The following is a 14,688-nucleotide window of genomic DNA, read 5'->3' as shown; positions in this document are numbered from 1 at the left end:
CCCCTCACCTCACTCACCCTCACCCTCACTCACCCTCAACCCCTCACCCTCACTCACCCTCAACCCCTCACCCTCACTCACCCTCAACCCCTCACCCTCACCCTCACTCACCCTCACCCTCACTCACCCTCAACCCCTCCTCACCCCCTCACCCTCACTCACCCTCACCCTCACTCACCCTCAACCCCTCACCGTCACTCACCCTCAACCCCTCACCCTCTCACCCTCACCCTCACTCACCCTCACTCACCCTCAACCCCTCACCCTCTCCCTCCCTCACCCTCAACCCCTCACCCTCAACCCCTCACTCACCCTCACTCTCACTCACCCTCACTCACCCTCAACCCTCACTCACCCTCACTCACCCTCACTCACCCTCACTCACCCTCACCCACCCTCAACCCCTCACCCTCACTCACCATCACCCTCACTCACCCTCAACCCCTCACCCTCACTCACCCTCAACCCCTCACCCTCACTCACCCTCACCCTCACTCACCCTCAACCCCTCACCCTCACTCACCCTCAACCCCTCACCCTCACCCTCACTCACCCTCACCCTCACTCACCCTCACCCTCACTCACCCTCACCTCACCCTCACTCACCCTCACTCACCCTCACCCTCACTCACCCTCACCCTCACTCACCCTCACCCTCACTCACCCTCACTCACCCTCACTCACCCTCACTCACCCTCACCCTCACTCACCCTCACCCTCACTCACCCTCACCCTCACTCACCCTCACCCTCACTCACCCTCAACCCCTCACCCTCACTCACCCTCACTCACCCTCAACCCCTCACCCTCACTCCTCACCCTCACTCACCCTCACCCTCACCCACCCTCACCCTCACCCTCACTCACCCTCAACCCCTCACCCTCACTCACCCTCAACCCCTCACCCTCACCCACCCTCAACCCCTCACCCTCAACCCCTCACTCACCCTCACTCTCACTCACCCTCAACCCCTCACCCTCACCCTCACCCTCACTCACCCTCACCCACCCTCAACCCTCACCCTCACCCTCACTCACCCTCAACCCCTCACCCTCACCCTCACTCACCCTCACCCTCACTCACCCTCAACCCCTCACCCTCACTCACCCTCACCCTCACTCACCCTCAACCCCTCACCCTCACTCACCCTCACCCCCTCACCCTCACTCACCCTCACCCTCACTCACCCTCAACCCCTCACCGTCACTCACCCTCAACCCCTCACCCTCCCACCCTCACCCTCACTCACCCTCACCCTCACTCACCCTCAACCCCTCACCCCCTCACCCTCACTCACCCTCACCCTCACTCACCCTCAACCCCTCACCGTCACTCACCCTCAACCCCTCACCCTCTCACCCTCACCCTCACTCACCCTCACCCTCACTCACCCTCAACCCCTCACCCTCTCCCTCCCTCACCCTCAACCCCTCACCCTCAACCCCTCACTCACCCTCACTCTCACTCACCCTCACTCACCCTCAACCCCTCACCCTCACTCACCCTCACTCACCCTCACCCTCACTCACCCTCAACCCCTCACCCTCACTCACCCTCACTCACCCTCAACCCCTCACCCTCAACCCCTCACCCTCACTCACCCTCACCCACCCTCACCCTCACCCACCCTCACCCTCACCCTCACTCATCCTCAACCCCTCACCCTCACTCACCCTCAACCCCTCACCCTCACTCACCCTCAACCCCTCACCCTCAACCCCTCACTCACCCTCACTCTCACTCACCCTCACTCACCCTCAACCCCTCACCCTCACCCTCACTCACCCTCACCCTCACTCACCCTCAACCCCTCACCCTCACCCTCACTCACCCTCAACCCCTCACCCTCACCCTCACTCACCCTCACCCTCACTCACCCTCAACCCCTCACCCTCACTCACCCTCACCCTCACTCACCCTCAACCCCTCACCCTCACTCACCCTCAACCCCTCACCCTCACTCACCCTCACCCTCACTCACCCTCAACCCCTCACTCACCCTCACCCTCAACCCCTCACCCTCACTCACCCTCAACCCCTCACCCTCACCCTCACTCACCCTCACCCTCACTCACCCTCAACCCCTCAACCCCTCACCCTCACCCACCCTCAACCCCTCACCGTCACTCACCCTCAACCCCTCACCCTCTCACCCTCACCCTCCCTCAACCCCTCACCCTCCCTCACCCTCAACCCCTCACCCTCAACCCCTCACTCACCCTCACTCTCACTCACCCTCACTCACCCTCAACCCCTCACTCACCCTCACTCACCCTCACTCACCCTCACCCTCACTCACCCTCAACCCCTCACCCTCACTCACCCTCAACCCCTCACCCTCACCCTCACTCACCCTCAACCCCTCACCCTCACTCACCCTCAACCCCTCACCCTCACCCTCACTCACCCTCACTCACCCTCACCCTCACCCTCACTCACCCTCACTCACCCTCACCCTCACTCACCCTCACCCTCATTCACCCTCACTCACCCTCACCCTCACTCACCCTCACTCACCCTCACTCACCCTCACCCTCACTCACCCTCACCCTCTTTCACCCTCAACCCCTCACCCTCACTCACCCTCACTCACCCTCAACCCCTCACCCTCAACCCCTCAACCTCCCTCACCCTCACCCACCCTCACCCTCACTCACCCTCAACCCCTCACCCTCACTCACCCTCAACCCCTCACCCTCACTCACCCTCAACCCCTCACCCTCAACCCCTCACTCACCCTCACTCTCACTCACCCTCACTCACCCTCAACCCCTCACCCTCACTCACCCTCACTCACCCTCACCCTCACTCACCCTCAACCCCCAACCCCTCACCCTCACTCACCCTCACCCTCACTCACCCTCAACCCCTCACCCTCAGCCTCACTCACCCTCACCCTCACCCTCACTCACCCTCAACCCCTCACCCTCACTCACCCTCACTCACCCTCAACCCCTCACCCTCACTCACCCTCAACCCCTCACCCTCACCCTCACTCACCCTCACCCTCACTCACCCTCAACCCCTCACCCTCAACCCCTCACAATCACTCACCCTCACCCTCACTCACCCTCAACCCCTCACCCACCCTCAACCCCTCACCCTCACTCACCCTCACCCTCACTCACCCTCACCCTCACTCACCCTCAACCCCTCACCGTCACTCACCCTCAACCCCTCACCCTCTCACCCTCACCCTCCCTCAACCCCTCACCCTCACTCACCCTCAACCCCTCACCCTCAACCCCTCACTCACCCTCACTCTCACTCACCCTCACTCACCCTCAACCCCTCACTCACCCTCACTCACCCTCACCCTCACTCACCCTCAACCCCTCACCCTCACTCACCCTCAACCCCTCACCCTCACCCTCACTCACCCTCAACCCCTCACCCCACTCACCCTCAACCCCTCACCCTCACCCTCACTCACCCTCACCCTCACTCACCCTCACCCTCACTCACCCTCACTCACCCTCACTCACCCTCACCCTCACTCACCCTCACCCTCACTCACCCTCACTCACCCTCACTCACCCTCACCCTCACTCACCCTCACCCTCACCCTCACTCACCCTCACCCTCACTCACCCTCACCCCTCACCCTCACTCACCCTCAACCCCTCACCCTCCCTCACCCTCCCTCACCCTCACCCACCCTCACCCTCACTCACCCTCAACCCCTCACTCACCCTCAACCCCTCACCCTCACCCTCACTCACCCTCAACCCCTCACTCACCCTCACTCTCACTCACCCTCACTCACCCTCAACCCCTCACCCTCACTCACCCTCACTCACCCTCACCCTCACTCACCCTCAACCCCCAACCCCTCACCCTCACTCACCCTCACCCTCACTCACCCTCAACCCCTCACCTCAGCCTCACTCACCCTCACCCTCACTCACCCTCAACCCCTCACCCTCACTCACCCTCACTCACCCTCAACCCCTCACCCTCACTCACCCTCACTCACCCTCAACCCCTCACCCTCACTCACCCTCAACCCCTCACCCTCACCCTCACTCACCCTCACCCTCACTCACCCTCAACCCCTCACCCTCAACCCCTCACAATCACTCACCCTCACCCTCACTTCACCCTCACCCACCCTCAACCCCTCACCCTCACTCACCCTCACCCTCACTCACCCTCACCCTCACTCACCCTCAACCCCTCACCCTCACCCTCACTCACCCTCACCCTCCCCCACCCTCACCCTCACTCACCCTCACCCTCACTCACCCTCACCGTCACTCACCCTCACCCTCCCTCACCCTCACTCACCCTCACTCACCCTCACCCTCACTCACCCTCAACCCCTCACCCTCACTCACCCTCACCCTCACTCACCCTCACTCACCCTCAACCCCTCACCCTCACTCACCCTCAACCCCTCACCCCCACCCTCACTCACCCTCAACCCCTCACTCTCAACCCCTCACTCACCCTCGCTCTCACTCACCCTCACTCACCCTCAACCCCTCACCCTCACCCTCACTCACCCTCACCCTCACTCACCCTCACCCTCACTCACCCTCACCCTCACTCACCCTCAACCCCTCACCCTCACCCTCACCCTCACTCACCCTCAACCCCTCACCCTCAACCCCTCACCCTCACACCCTCACCCTCACTCACCCTCACCCTCACTCACCTCAACCCCTCACCCTCACCCTCACTCACCCTCACCCTCACTCACCCTCAACCCCTCACCCTCACTCACCCTCACTCACCCTCAACCCCTCACCCTCAACCCCTCACCCTCACTCACCCTCAACCCCTCACCCTCACCCTCACTCACCCTCACCCTCACTCACCCTCACTCACCCTCACCCCCTCACCCTCACCCTCACTCACCCTCACCCTCACTCACCCTCACTCACCCTCACCCTCACTCACCCTCACCCTCAACCCCTCACCCTCACTCACCCTCAACCCCTCACCCTCACCCTCACTCACCCTCACCCTCACTCACCCTCAACCCCTCACCCTCACTCACCCTCACCCTCACTCACCCTCACCCTCACCCTCACTCACCCTCAACCCCTCACCCTCACCCTCACTCAACCCCTCACCCTCACTCACCCTCAACCCCTCACCCTCAACCCCTCACCCTCACCCACCCTCACAACACATATTGTGTTACAATAGGTGTCACATTTGCGAAAGATAAAACTATTGGCATTGTAAATAACAAAGCTATTAATTTCGCTATTTTCAAAACAAGCACATAAATAAAAAATGTGTCCTTTACAATACCAATAGCTCAAACTTTCCTAATGCGAGACCTATTGCATTGCTGTGCTTCTCTCCCCTGCTGCACTCTCCTGCTCTCTAGAGATGTGGCCTAACGACCAGAGCTGCCATCTAAGTCACGTAAATACAAAACATGTTGCATTCCAAATGCTATAGGTGTCACATTCGCGAAAGTTATAACTATTGGCATTGTAAATGACAAAGCCATCAATTTAGCAATTTTAAAAACCAACAAATAAATAAAATATGTCATTTACAAGACCAATAACTCATTCTTTTCTAATGCGAGACCTATTGCATTTCCAATTTTTTTTTTCTTGACCTCCTTATGCCTTGTCAGCGCTGAGCCCAGTGCCTGTGTTGGCGCTGGCACACTCCGGATGGCATTGCTACCACCGCGCAGAGCTTGTAGGAGTTACTGCACATTTGGGCTGTATCTTGATTGGGAGTTTTATATAGCGCCAACTCGACACTGCAGCGTTTTACATGAGCACTACATTATAATACGCAAAGTCGGGTTATTTTAATTTTGTTTGATCTACACCCCCCGGCTGGGAAGTATTGTACTGAAATGCCTTTGTGAATAGGTAAATGGGAAACAACTTCACCTATAAGGCGAATCACATTGTGGTATATAAATAAATAATACCGGATCTATTTTTGAATGAATAAATGAATAACAGATAGCTCAATAAATAAGAGTCAAGATTCGAGGTAGTAGGAGTTTTGCAGGTTTAATACAGCATAAGGACAGGAACAGGACGACCTGCACGGGAACAGGATGGCAGCCCTGGCAGCGCTGCCGGGGTCAGGATCTGGACAAGAAGGCTAGCGTGGTATTTAATAACAGTACATGAGCATATATACATAACGCAAACACATAGCATTACATTGCAATAGGCGTAGCAGTGGGTGGAGCAATAGGCGTGACGCGTAGCAGTCGCGAAAGATAAGGGTGAAAGTAGGTGTAACAGGGCGTATACATAGACATGTGATGCAAACGTAACAGAATATGTCATAAATGGGGCGGAAACATGGAGGGGGCTACCTAAGGAGCCGGGACCTCTGACCTGATGGTGCGCGCAAACTGGCAATGACGTGTTACTAGGAGAAGCTGGGGGCTACGAACTCTGTGCTAGGAGCAGAGACTGAAGTCTGGAGAGTCAGGGCGACATGTACCTAAGCAGTATCTAGTATCTGATGTTTAGAGAACATGTTGATATAAACTATAAGTCAGGAGGGGAAAGGCTAACTTGGTTCTAAGACTGGAGCATGCATTATTCTACATGTAGTGCGTGATGAAGAATATTAAATGACCATTAAATGCAGTATTTCTCTAACGTGGAGACGTGAAGGCTAGACAATGACGGAAACTATTGATGCAGTTCAGTAGCTTAGGAATGCAGAGAAGGAGGGCTGAACTGATAACTGGAATCATAACATACTCTTGGCAGACTCAGAGGCAGAGCTAGGCTGAGCCGGGCACTGCGAGGCAGGAAGTAAGTGAAGAGTCGAGGATACAGGTGGGGGCTGTATCGCTCCTCAGCGAGGCTTCAGGAGACAGGAGCTGAATCTGGTGTCCGGGCCCTTTTGAGGCCTAGAAACGGAGACTTTACAATGGAATAACGTGCACACTGAGAAACGTGGCAACGTAGCTTTACATAGGCCTGATATTCGTAGTATTCACGAGAACTGGAAACTGACATACTAAAGGTGGACACAACTGTAATTGCGTCTTTAATCAAACATGGGGAATACATATGCATATTAATCATGCACAGATAACATATGATGGAGGACGCGTAGGGACACAGAACATGGCAAAATTTACTTTTCCACATTCCCTCCTTGTCACTACGTTTCCATCAGGAAACATCAATATTCATGATACCATCTATCATTTCATACAGTATCATTTGCTCGTCTCGAATTTTCTTGGAACGGGTTTTAGAACGGGGCTGGGGACTAGGAATACAAGAGGTAGCACAAATGCCGCAAATCGCAGGGCCACATTGTATACAGAGGCAGCAGCTGAATATGATCGTTACTGTAATACCTAGAAAGGACAAGACTTTCCATCCCCAAGCGGAAATTATAGTCCAGAACCAACCGGACCATGTCCAGGTGCCTGGATCTTGGTGTAACAGATGGGCAATTTTATGGAGTCTGGTTATAGCTGAATAAACAGACGGCGCGTTATTTGGAATGAAAATGCAGCAACTAGATCCGATGACTCTACAGGCCCCGCCCCTATCGGCCAATATGACGTCAAGGACGAGACGATTCTGGAGCACGACAATTCTCATAAAGGATTGTTCTTCGGTTAAATTACTTAGAGCAGAAGTAGTCTCAATTACTACTGCTTCGAGTGTTCTGGTTAATCTACGTATCAGTTTACTATTCACGACTGTACCTAAATAAGGGAAGACACCTTTATTGATATCTATATATTGTTCTAGAGCAGTTTCAGTATAATCGACAATCGGGAGGTTTCTCTTGTGTCTAGTATGTACTAGGTGGGAATTCCTATGGTAGTCGGGTGGGGCTAGAAAAACTGGTGGCAGTAGGAAGGCAATGTAACAGGTTCCCTCCCAATCGAGGGGCAGACGAACATATGCGGTCTGACCACGAATAAAATAAGAATGACGTGAAGCTTTGAAAATAGATTTCCCACTGTCACTATACTTGACAATAGTAGTACAATCGCTATGTCCTATATGTACGGAACCATTATTTCGGACACATAATTCACCTTTGACTGGTAGTACTGAAATAGTAGGTAAGTCTGGAGTAGTATCAGACTGAACATTCAGGACCATGAAATTCGAAGAATAATTACCTAAATTGTAAACTTCGTTTTCTAGATCTAACCCTGTTCTGTGGGGAAGACCTTGCTTGTCTGGGAAACATGTACTGTTAAGAAAAGACATATCTGTTGAGGATGACGTTAACGTGGACCATGCTCCACACGAACCATTATGTGAAAATGGATAAGGAAAGAGTGGCAGAACTCCCTTCGGTGTCTGGAAAGGGGGGAGTCGACCACACACCCAACAATTAGTGGCATTGCTGGTCTGGTGTGAATAATGTAACATGCGGATACAAGAATTATTACGCATAGCGAGGCGGTAAGAGAGTTCATGAGGAGGCAGATCACTAAACGTGTGCTCTACTGTAACATTAGAAGACTTATTTACATGAGAAACTGGAAAATACAGGTAAAATGCATAACTGGTGCAGGAAATCATAATACTGAGAAATAATATGAAACATAGAAAAACGATACATCGGATTGAGTTTTGACTAACTCTCTCACTATGGGGGTCTATTTTATACATGTCAGAAACCGGTCTAACCGTTTCACCTAGGGGAGGACTTAGACAATCAAACTGGCTGACTTATTTTACTAGACCTTAACTTGAGCTTATACTCCTGTTGCGGAGTTGTCTCTAACTGGGAAGGGTTCGTAGCAATGTCTTTTGCGGGACAGTCCTTAAGAATAGTACTTTGGCAGTCTTTAGAATCCTGGGAAATGTTCTTTGAGACTGGCTTCAATCCATAAAAATTTTTAATATGCGAAAGATGCACCCAGCCTTTGCGTCCCTCCAACTTCACGGCTGTACGGGTGGCGAGGAGGACCTGTCGGGGCTCCTTCCAGCGAGGCTCCAGTGGACTTGAGCGATCGAAATTTCGCACTAGGACCATGGATCCGGGAACGATTTCATGCGGTGCCACCTCAGTATTGTCTGGAAATGCGGCGGCAACCTGTGAACGACAAGAGTTGAGGGCAGACATCAAGGAAGCTAGGTAATCTGTCAGCATATTACTTGAAACATCGGTAATACTTCGAGGTCTAGGTGTACCCCACATGTTAGGGGGACGGCCGAAAACGACCTCATACGGGGACAGACCTGATCTGGAATGTGCGACCATGCAGTTGACACCTGACCGTATCCAGTTAATAGCGAGTCTTCCTCAGCCCAAGACCCAGAAGGAGGTACGTGCTTTTATTGGCCTTACTTCTTATTGCAGACAATGGATTCCTCAGTATGCATTTCTAGCCAAGCCACTGATACAGTTAACGACACAGGAGGCAGCCGTATCGACTGTCCTCCCTTGGACATCTGAACATACACTTAGTTTTAATGAGTTAAAGAAAGCCCTATGTCAAGCTCCGGTTCTAGCTACACCAAACTACAGTAAGCCTTTTACACTTTTTGTCACTGAACGCGAAGGTACAGCATTATCTGTTCTCACACAAGATCAAGCAGGACAATACAAGCCTTGTGCTTATTTTTCGAGCACATTAGATCCTGTAGCCCAGGCTCTGCCTGCGTGCCTTAAGTCAGTTGCAGCCACAGCCCTAGCTATCAGACAAAGTGATTCCATAGTCTTAGGACACTCCCTGACAGTACAAGTTCCACACTCCGTGGAAGTTCTTTTAAACCGAACACAAACTCAGCACTTGACAATTGCACGTTTAACAGGTTATGAATTGACACTGTTTCAGCCACACATAGAAATCAGACGCTGCAACGTCCTAAATCCTGCTACACTGTTACCGTCAGTTAATCCAAATCCTGCCACACACGACTGTGTGGAAGTAGTTAACATCATGACCAAGTCAAGACAAGATCTGACAGATATTCCATTACCAGATCCCGACCTGACACTTTATGTGGATGGTTCATGCATGAGAACAAGTACAGGAGAACTAGTAGCCGCGTATGCAGTGACTACTGACACTGAAGTTATTGAAACACACCGTATTGACACCCTGTCTGCTCAAGCAGCAGAGCTAGTTGCTCTGACACAAGCCTGCATTCACGCCAAGAACCTGAAAGTTAATGTTTACACAGATTCACGTTATGCATTTGGAGTCGTACACGACTTTGGAGTGCTCTGGCAGGAGAGAGGTTTCATGACTTCTCACGGAACCAAGATTCAGCATGGTCTCCTCATTCAGGCTCTGTTAGATGCAATACATTTACCGACATCCATTGCTATCATGAAGTGCAAAGCACATACGAAAGTTACTGACACTATTTCCCAAGGTAATGATCTAGCAGATCGAACAGCCAAGCTTACAGCTCAGACTCCAGACATTCCAGTTAATAAGACACCGACATACACTCCAGATCTGACTACCTGTATGACAGTTAAGGACCCTACTCAAGATGTCATAGATATCCAGTTACATGCTACTCCCGATGAAATCAAGAAATGGTCCGAACAAGGAGGGGTCCAGACAGATCAGGGATGGGTAACGAAGGGTAAAGCCACATGGTTTCTCCCCGACTCTATGGTTCAAGTCATTATCAATACCGCACATAGTCCAGCACATCTAGGAGAGAAAGCTATGTTAGACAGTATCCAGAACATTTGGTTCAACAAGCATTTACGAGCTGCAGCCAAGCAGAAAGTCCGTACCTGTATGATATGTTGTCAGTTCAATCCAGGTAAAAGTGTCCCGGTGGAACAAGGTGGATTCCAGCCCCCTGACCACCCTTTTGAAGTCCTCCATGTGGATTACATTCAGATGGAGCGATGTCGAGGTTTCAAGTATGTCCTTGTAGTTGTATGCGCTTTGTCCAGGTGGACGGAGGCATATCCAGTCCCCGATTACACAGCCGCGACCACTGCCAAGCAGTTGGTTCGTGAGTTCTTCCCCCGTTATGGACTCCCTAGAGTCGTATATTCTGACAACGGCCAGCCATTCTCATCTGAACTCATGAAGCATGTTTCCCTATTGTTAGGGTACCAGTGGAAGTTCCATTGTGTACGCCATCCTGAAGCAGCCGGTCTCGTAGAGAGACATAATCAGACCCTGAAAATCCGAATTGCAAAGGTTTGTCAAGAGAAAGGTGTGGACTGGCTAGTAGCTCTGCCAGTCGCTTTGTTCTATATGCGCATGGTCGCACATTCCAGATCAGGTCTGTCCCCGTATGAGGTCGTTTTCGGCCGTCCCCCTAACATGTGGGGTACACCTAGACCTCGAAGTATTACCGATGTTTCAAGTAATATGCTGACAGATTACCTAGCTTCCTTGATGTCTGCCCTCAACTCTTGTCGTTCACAGGTTGCCGCCGCATTTCCAGACAATACTGAGGTGGCACCGCATGAAATCGTTCCCGGATCCATGGTCCTAGTGCGAAATTTCGATCGCTCAAGTCCACTGGAGCCTCGCTGGAAGGAGCCCCGACAGGTCCTCCTCGCCACCCGTACAGCCGTGAAGTTGGAGGGACGCAAAGGCTGGGTGCATCTTTCGCATATTAAAAAATTTTATGGATTGAAGCCAGTCTCAAAGAACATTTCCCAGGATTCTAAAGACTGCCAAAGTACTATTCTTAAGGACTGTCCCGCAAAAGACATTGCTACGAACCCTTCCCAGTTAGAGACAACTCCGCAACAGGAGTATAAGCTCAAGTTAAGGTCTAGTAAAATAAGTCAGCCAGTTTGATTGTCTAAGTCCTCCCCTAGGTGAAACGGTTAGACCGGTTTCTGACATGTATAAAATAGACCCCCATAGTGAGAGAGTTAGTCAAAACTCAATCCGATGTATCGTTTTTCTATGTTTCATATTATTTCTCAGTATTATGATTTCCTGCACCAGTTATGCATTTTACCTGTATTTTCCAGTTTCTCATGTAAATAAGTCTTCTAATGTTACAGTAGAGCACACGTTTAGTGATCTGCCTCCTCATGAACTCTCTTACCGCCTCGCTATGCGTAATAATTCTTTTATCCGCATGTTTCATTATTCACACCAGACCAGCAATGCCACTAATTGTTGGGTGTGTGGTCGACTCCCCCCTTTCCAGACACCGAAGGGAGTTCTGCCACTCTTTCCTTATCCATTTTCACATAATGGTTCGTGTGGAGCATGGTCCACGTTAACGTCATCCTCAACAGATATGTCTTTTCTTAACAGTACATGTTTCCCAGACAAGCAAGGTCTTCCCCACAGAACAGGGTTAGATCTAGAAAACGAAGTTTACAATTTAGGTAATTATTCTTCGAATTTCATGGTCCTGAATGTTCAGTCTGATACTACTCCAGACTTACATACTATTTCAGTACTACCAGTCAAAGGTGAATTATGTGTCCGAAATAATGGTTCCGTACATGTAGGACATAGCGATTGTACTACTATTGTCAAGTATAGTGACAGTGGGAAATCTATTTTCAAAGCTTCACGTCATTCTTATTTTATTTGTGGTCAGACCGCATATGTTCGTCTGCCCCTCGATTGGGAGGGAACCTGTTACATTGCCTTCCTACTGCCACCAGTTTTTCTAGCCCCACCCGACTACAATAGGAATTCCCACCTAGTACATACTAGACACAAGAGAAACATCCCGATTGTCGATTATACTGAAACTGCTCTAGAACAATATATAGATATCAATAAAGGTGTCTTCCCTTATTTAGGTACAGTCGTGAATAGTAAACTGATACGTAGATTATGGTAGATTATGGTAGATTATGGTAGTCGGTTGGTGCTAGAAAAACTGGTGGCAGTAGGAAGGCAATGTAACAGGTTCCCTCCCAATCGAGGGGCAGACGAACATATGCGGTCTGACCACAAATAAAATAAGAATGACGTGAAGCTTTGAAAATAGATTTCCCACTGTCACTATACTTGACAATAGTAGTACAATCGCTATGTCCTATATGTACGGAACCATTATTTCGGACACATAATTCACCTTTGACTGGTAGTACTGAAATAGTAGGTAAGTCTGGAGTAGTATCAGACTGAACATTCAGGACCATGAAATTCGAAGAATAATTACCTAAATTGTAAACTTCGTTTTCTAGATCTAACCCTGTTCTGTGGGGAAGACCTTGCTTGTCTGGGAAACATGTACTGTTAAGAAAAGACATATCTGTTGATGATGACGTTAACGTGGACCATGCTCCACACGAACCATTATGTGAAAATGGATAAGGAAAGAGTGGCAGAACTCCCTTCGGTGTCTGGAAAGGGGGGAGTCGACCACACACCCAACAATTAGTGGCATTGCTGGTCTGGTGTTAATAATGTAACATGCGGATAAAAGAATTATTACGCATAGCGAGGCGGTAAGAGAGTTCATGAGGAGGCAGATCACTAAACGTGTGCTCTACTGTAACATTAGAAGACTTATTTACATGAGAAACTGGAAAATACAGGTAAAATGCATAACTGGTGCAGGAAATCATAATACTGAGAAATAATATGAAACATAGAAAAACGATACATCGGATTGAGTTTTGACTAACTCTCTCACTATGGGGGTCTATTTTATACATGTCAGAAACCGGTCTAACCGTTTCACCTAGGGGAGGACTTAGACAATCAAACTGGCTGACTTATTTTACTAGACCTTAACTTGAGCTTATACTCCTGTTGCGGAGTTGTCTCTAACTGGGAAGGGTTCGTAGCAATGTCTTTTGCGGGACAGTCCTTAAGAATAGTACTTTGGCAGTCTTTAGAATCCTGGGAAATGTTCTTTGAGACTGGCTTCAATCCATAAAAATTTTTAATATGCGAAAGATGCACCCAGCCTTTGCGTCCCTCCAACTTCACGGCTGTACGGGTGGCGAGGAGGACCTGTCGGGGCTCCTTCCAGCGAGGCTCCAGTGGACTTGAGCGATCGAAATTTCGCACTAGGACCATGGATCCGGGAACGATTTCATGCGGTGCCACCTCAGTATTGTCTGGAAATGCGGCGGCAACCTGTGAACGACAAGAGTTGAGGGCAGACATCAAGGAAGCTAGGTAATCTGTCAGCATATTACTTGAAACATCGGTAATACTTCGAGGTCTAGGTGTACCCCACATGTTAGGGGGACGGCCGAAAACGACCTCATACGGGGACAGACCTGATCTGGAATGTGCGACCATGCGCATATAGAACAAAGCAACTGGCAGAGCTACTAGCCAGTCCACACCTTTCTCTTGACAAACCTTTGCAATTCGGATTTTCAGGGTCTGATTATGTCTCTCTACGAGACCGGCTGCTTCAGGATGGCGTACACAATGGAACTTCCACTGGTACCCTAACAATAGGGAAACATGCTTCATGAGTTCAGATGAGAATGGCTGGCCGTTGTCAGAATATACGACTCTAGGGAGTCCATAACGGGGGAAGAACTCACGAACCAACTGCTTGGCAGTGGTCGCGGCTGTGTAATCGGGGACTGGATATGCCTCCGTCCACCTGGACAAAGCGCATACAACTACAAGGACATACTTGAAACCTCGACATCGCTCCATCTGAATGTAATCCACATGGAGGACTTCAAAAGGGTGGTCAGGGGGCTGGAATCCACCTTGTTCCACCGGGACACTTTTACCTGGATTGAACTGACAACATATCATACAGGTACGGACTTTCTGCTTGGCTGCAGCTCGTAAATGCTTGTTGAACCAAATGTTCTGG

The sequence above is a fragment of the Lissotriton helveticus genome, chromosome 2_1 (assembly GCF_964261635.1).
Source record: "Lissotriton helveticus chromosome 2_1, aLisHel1.1, whole genome shotgun sequence".
In the NCBI taxonomy this organism is placed as follows: domain Eukaryota; kingdom Metazoa; phylum Chordata; class Amphibia; order Caudata; family Salamandridae; genus Lissotriton; species Lissotriton helveticus.
This window is presented reverse-complemented; position numbering follows the sequence as displayed.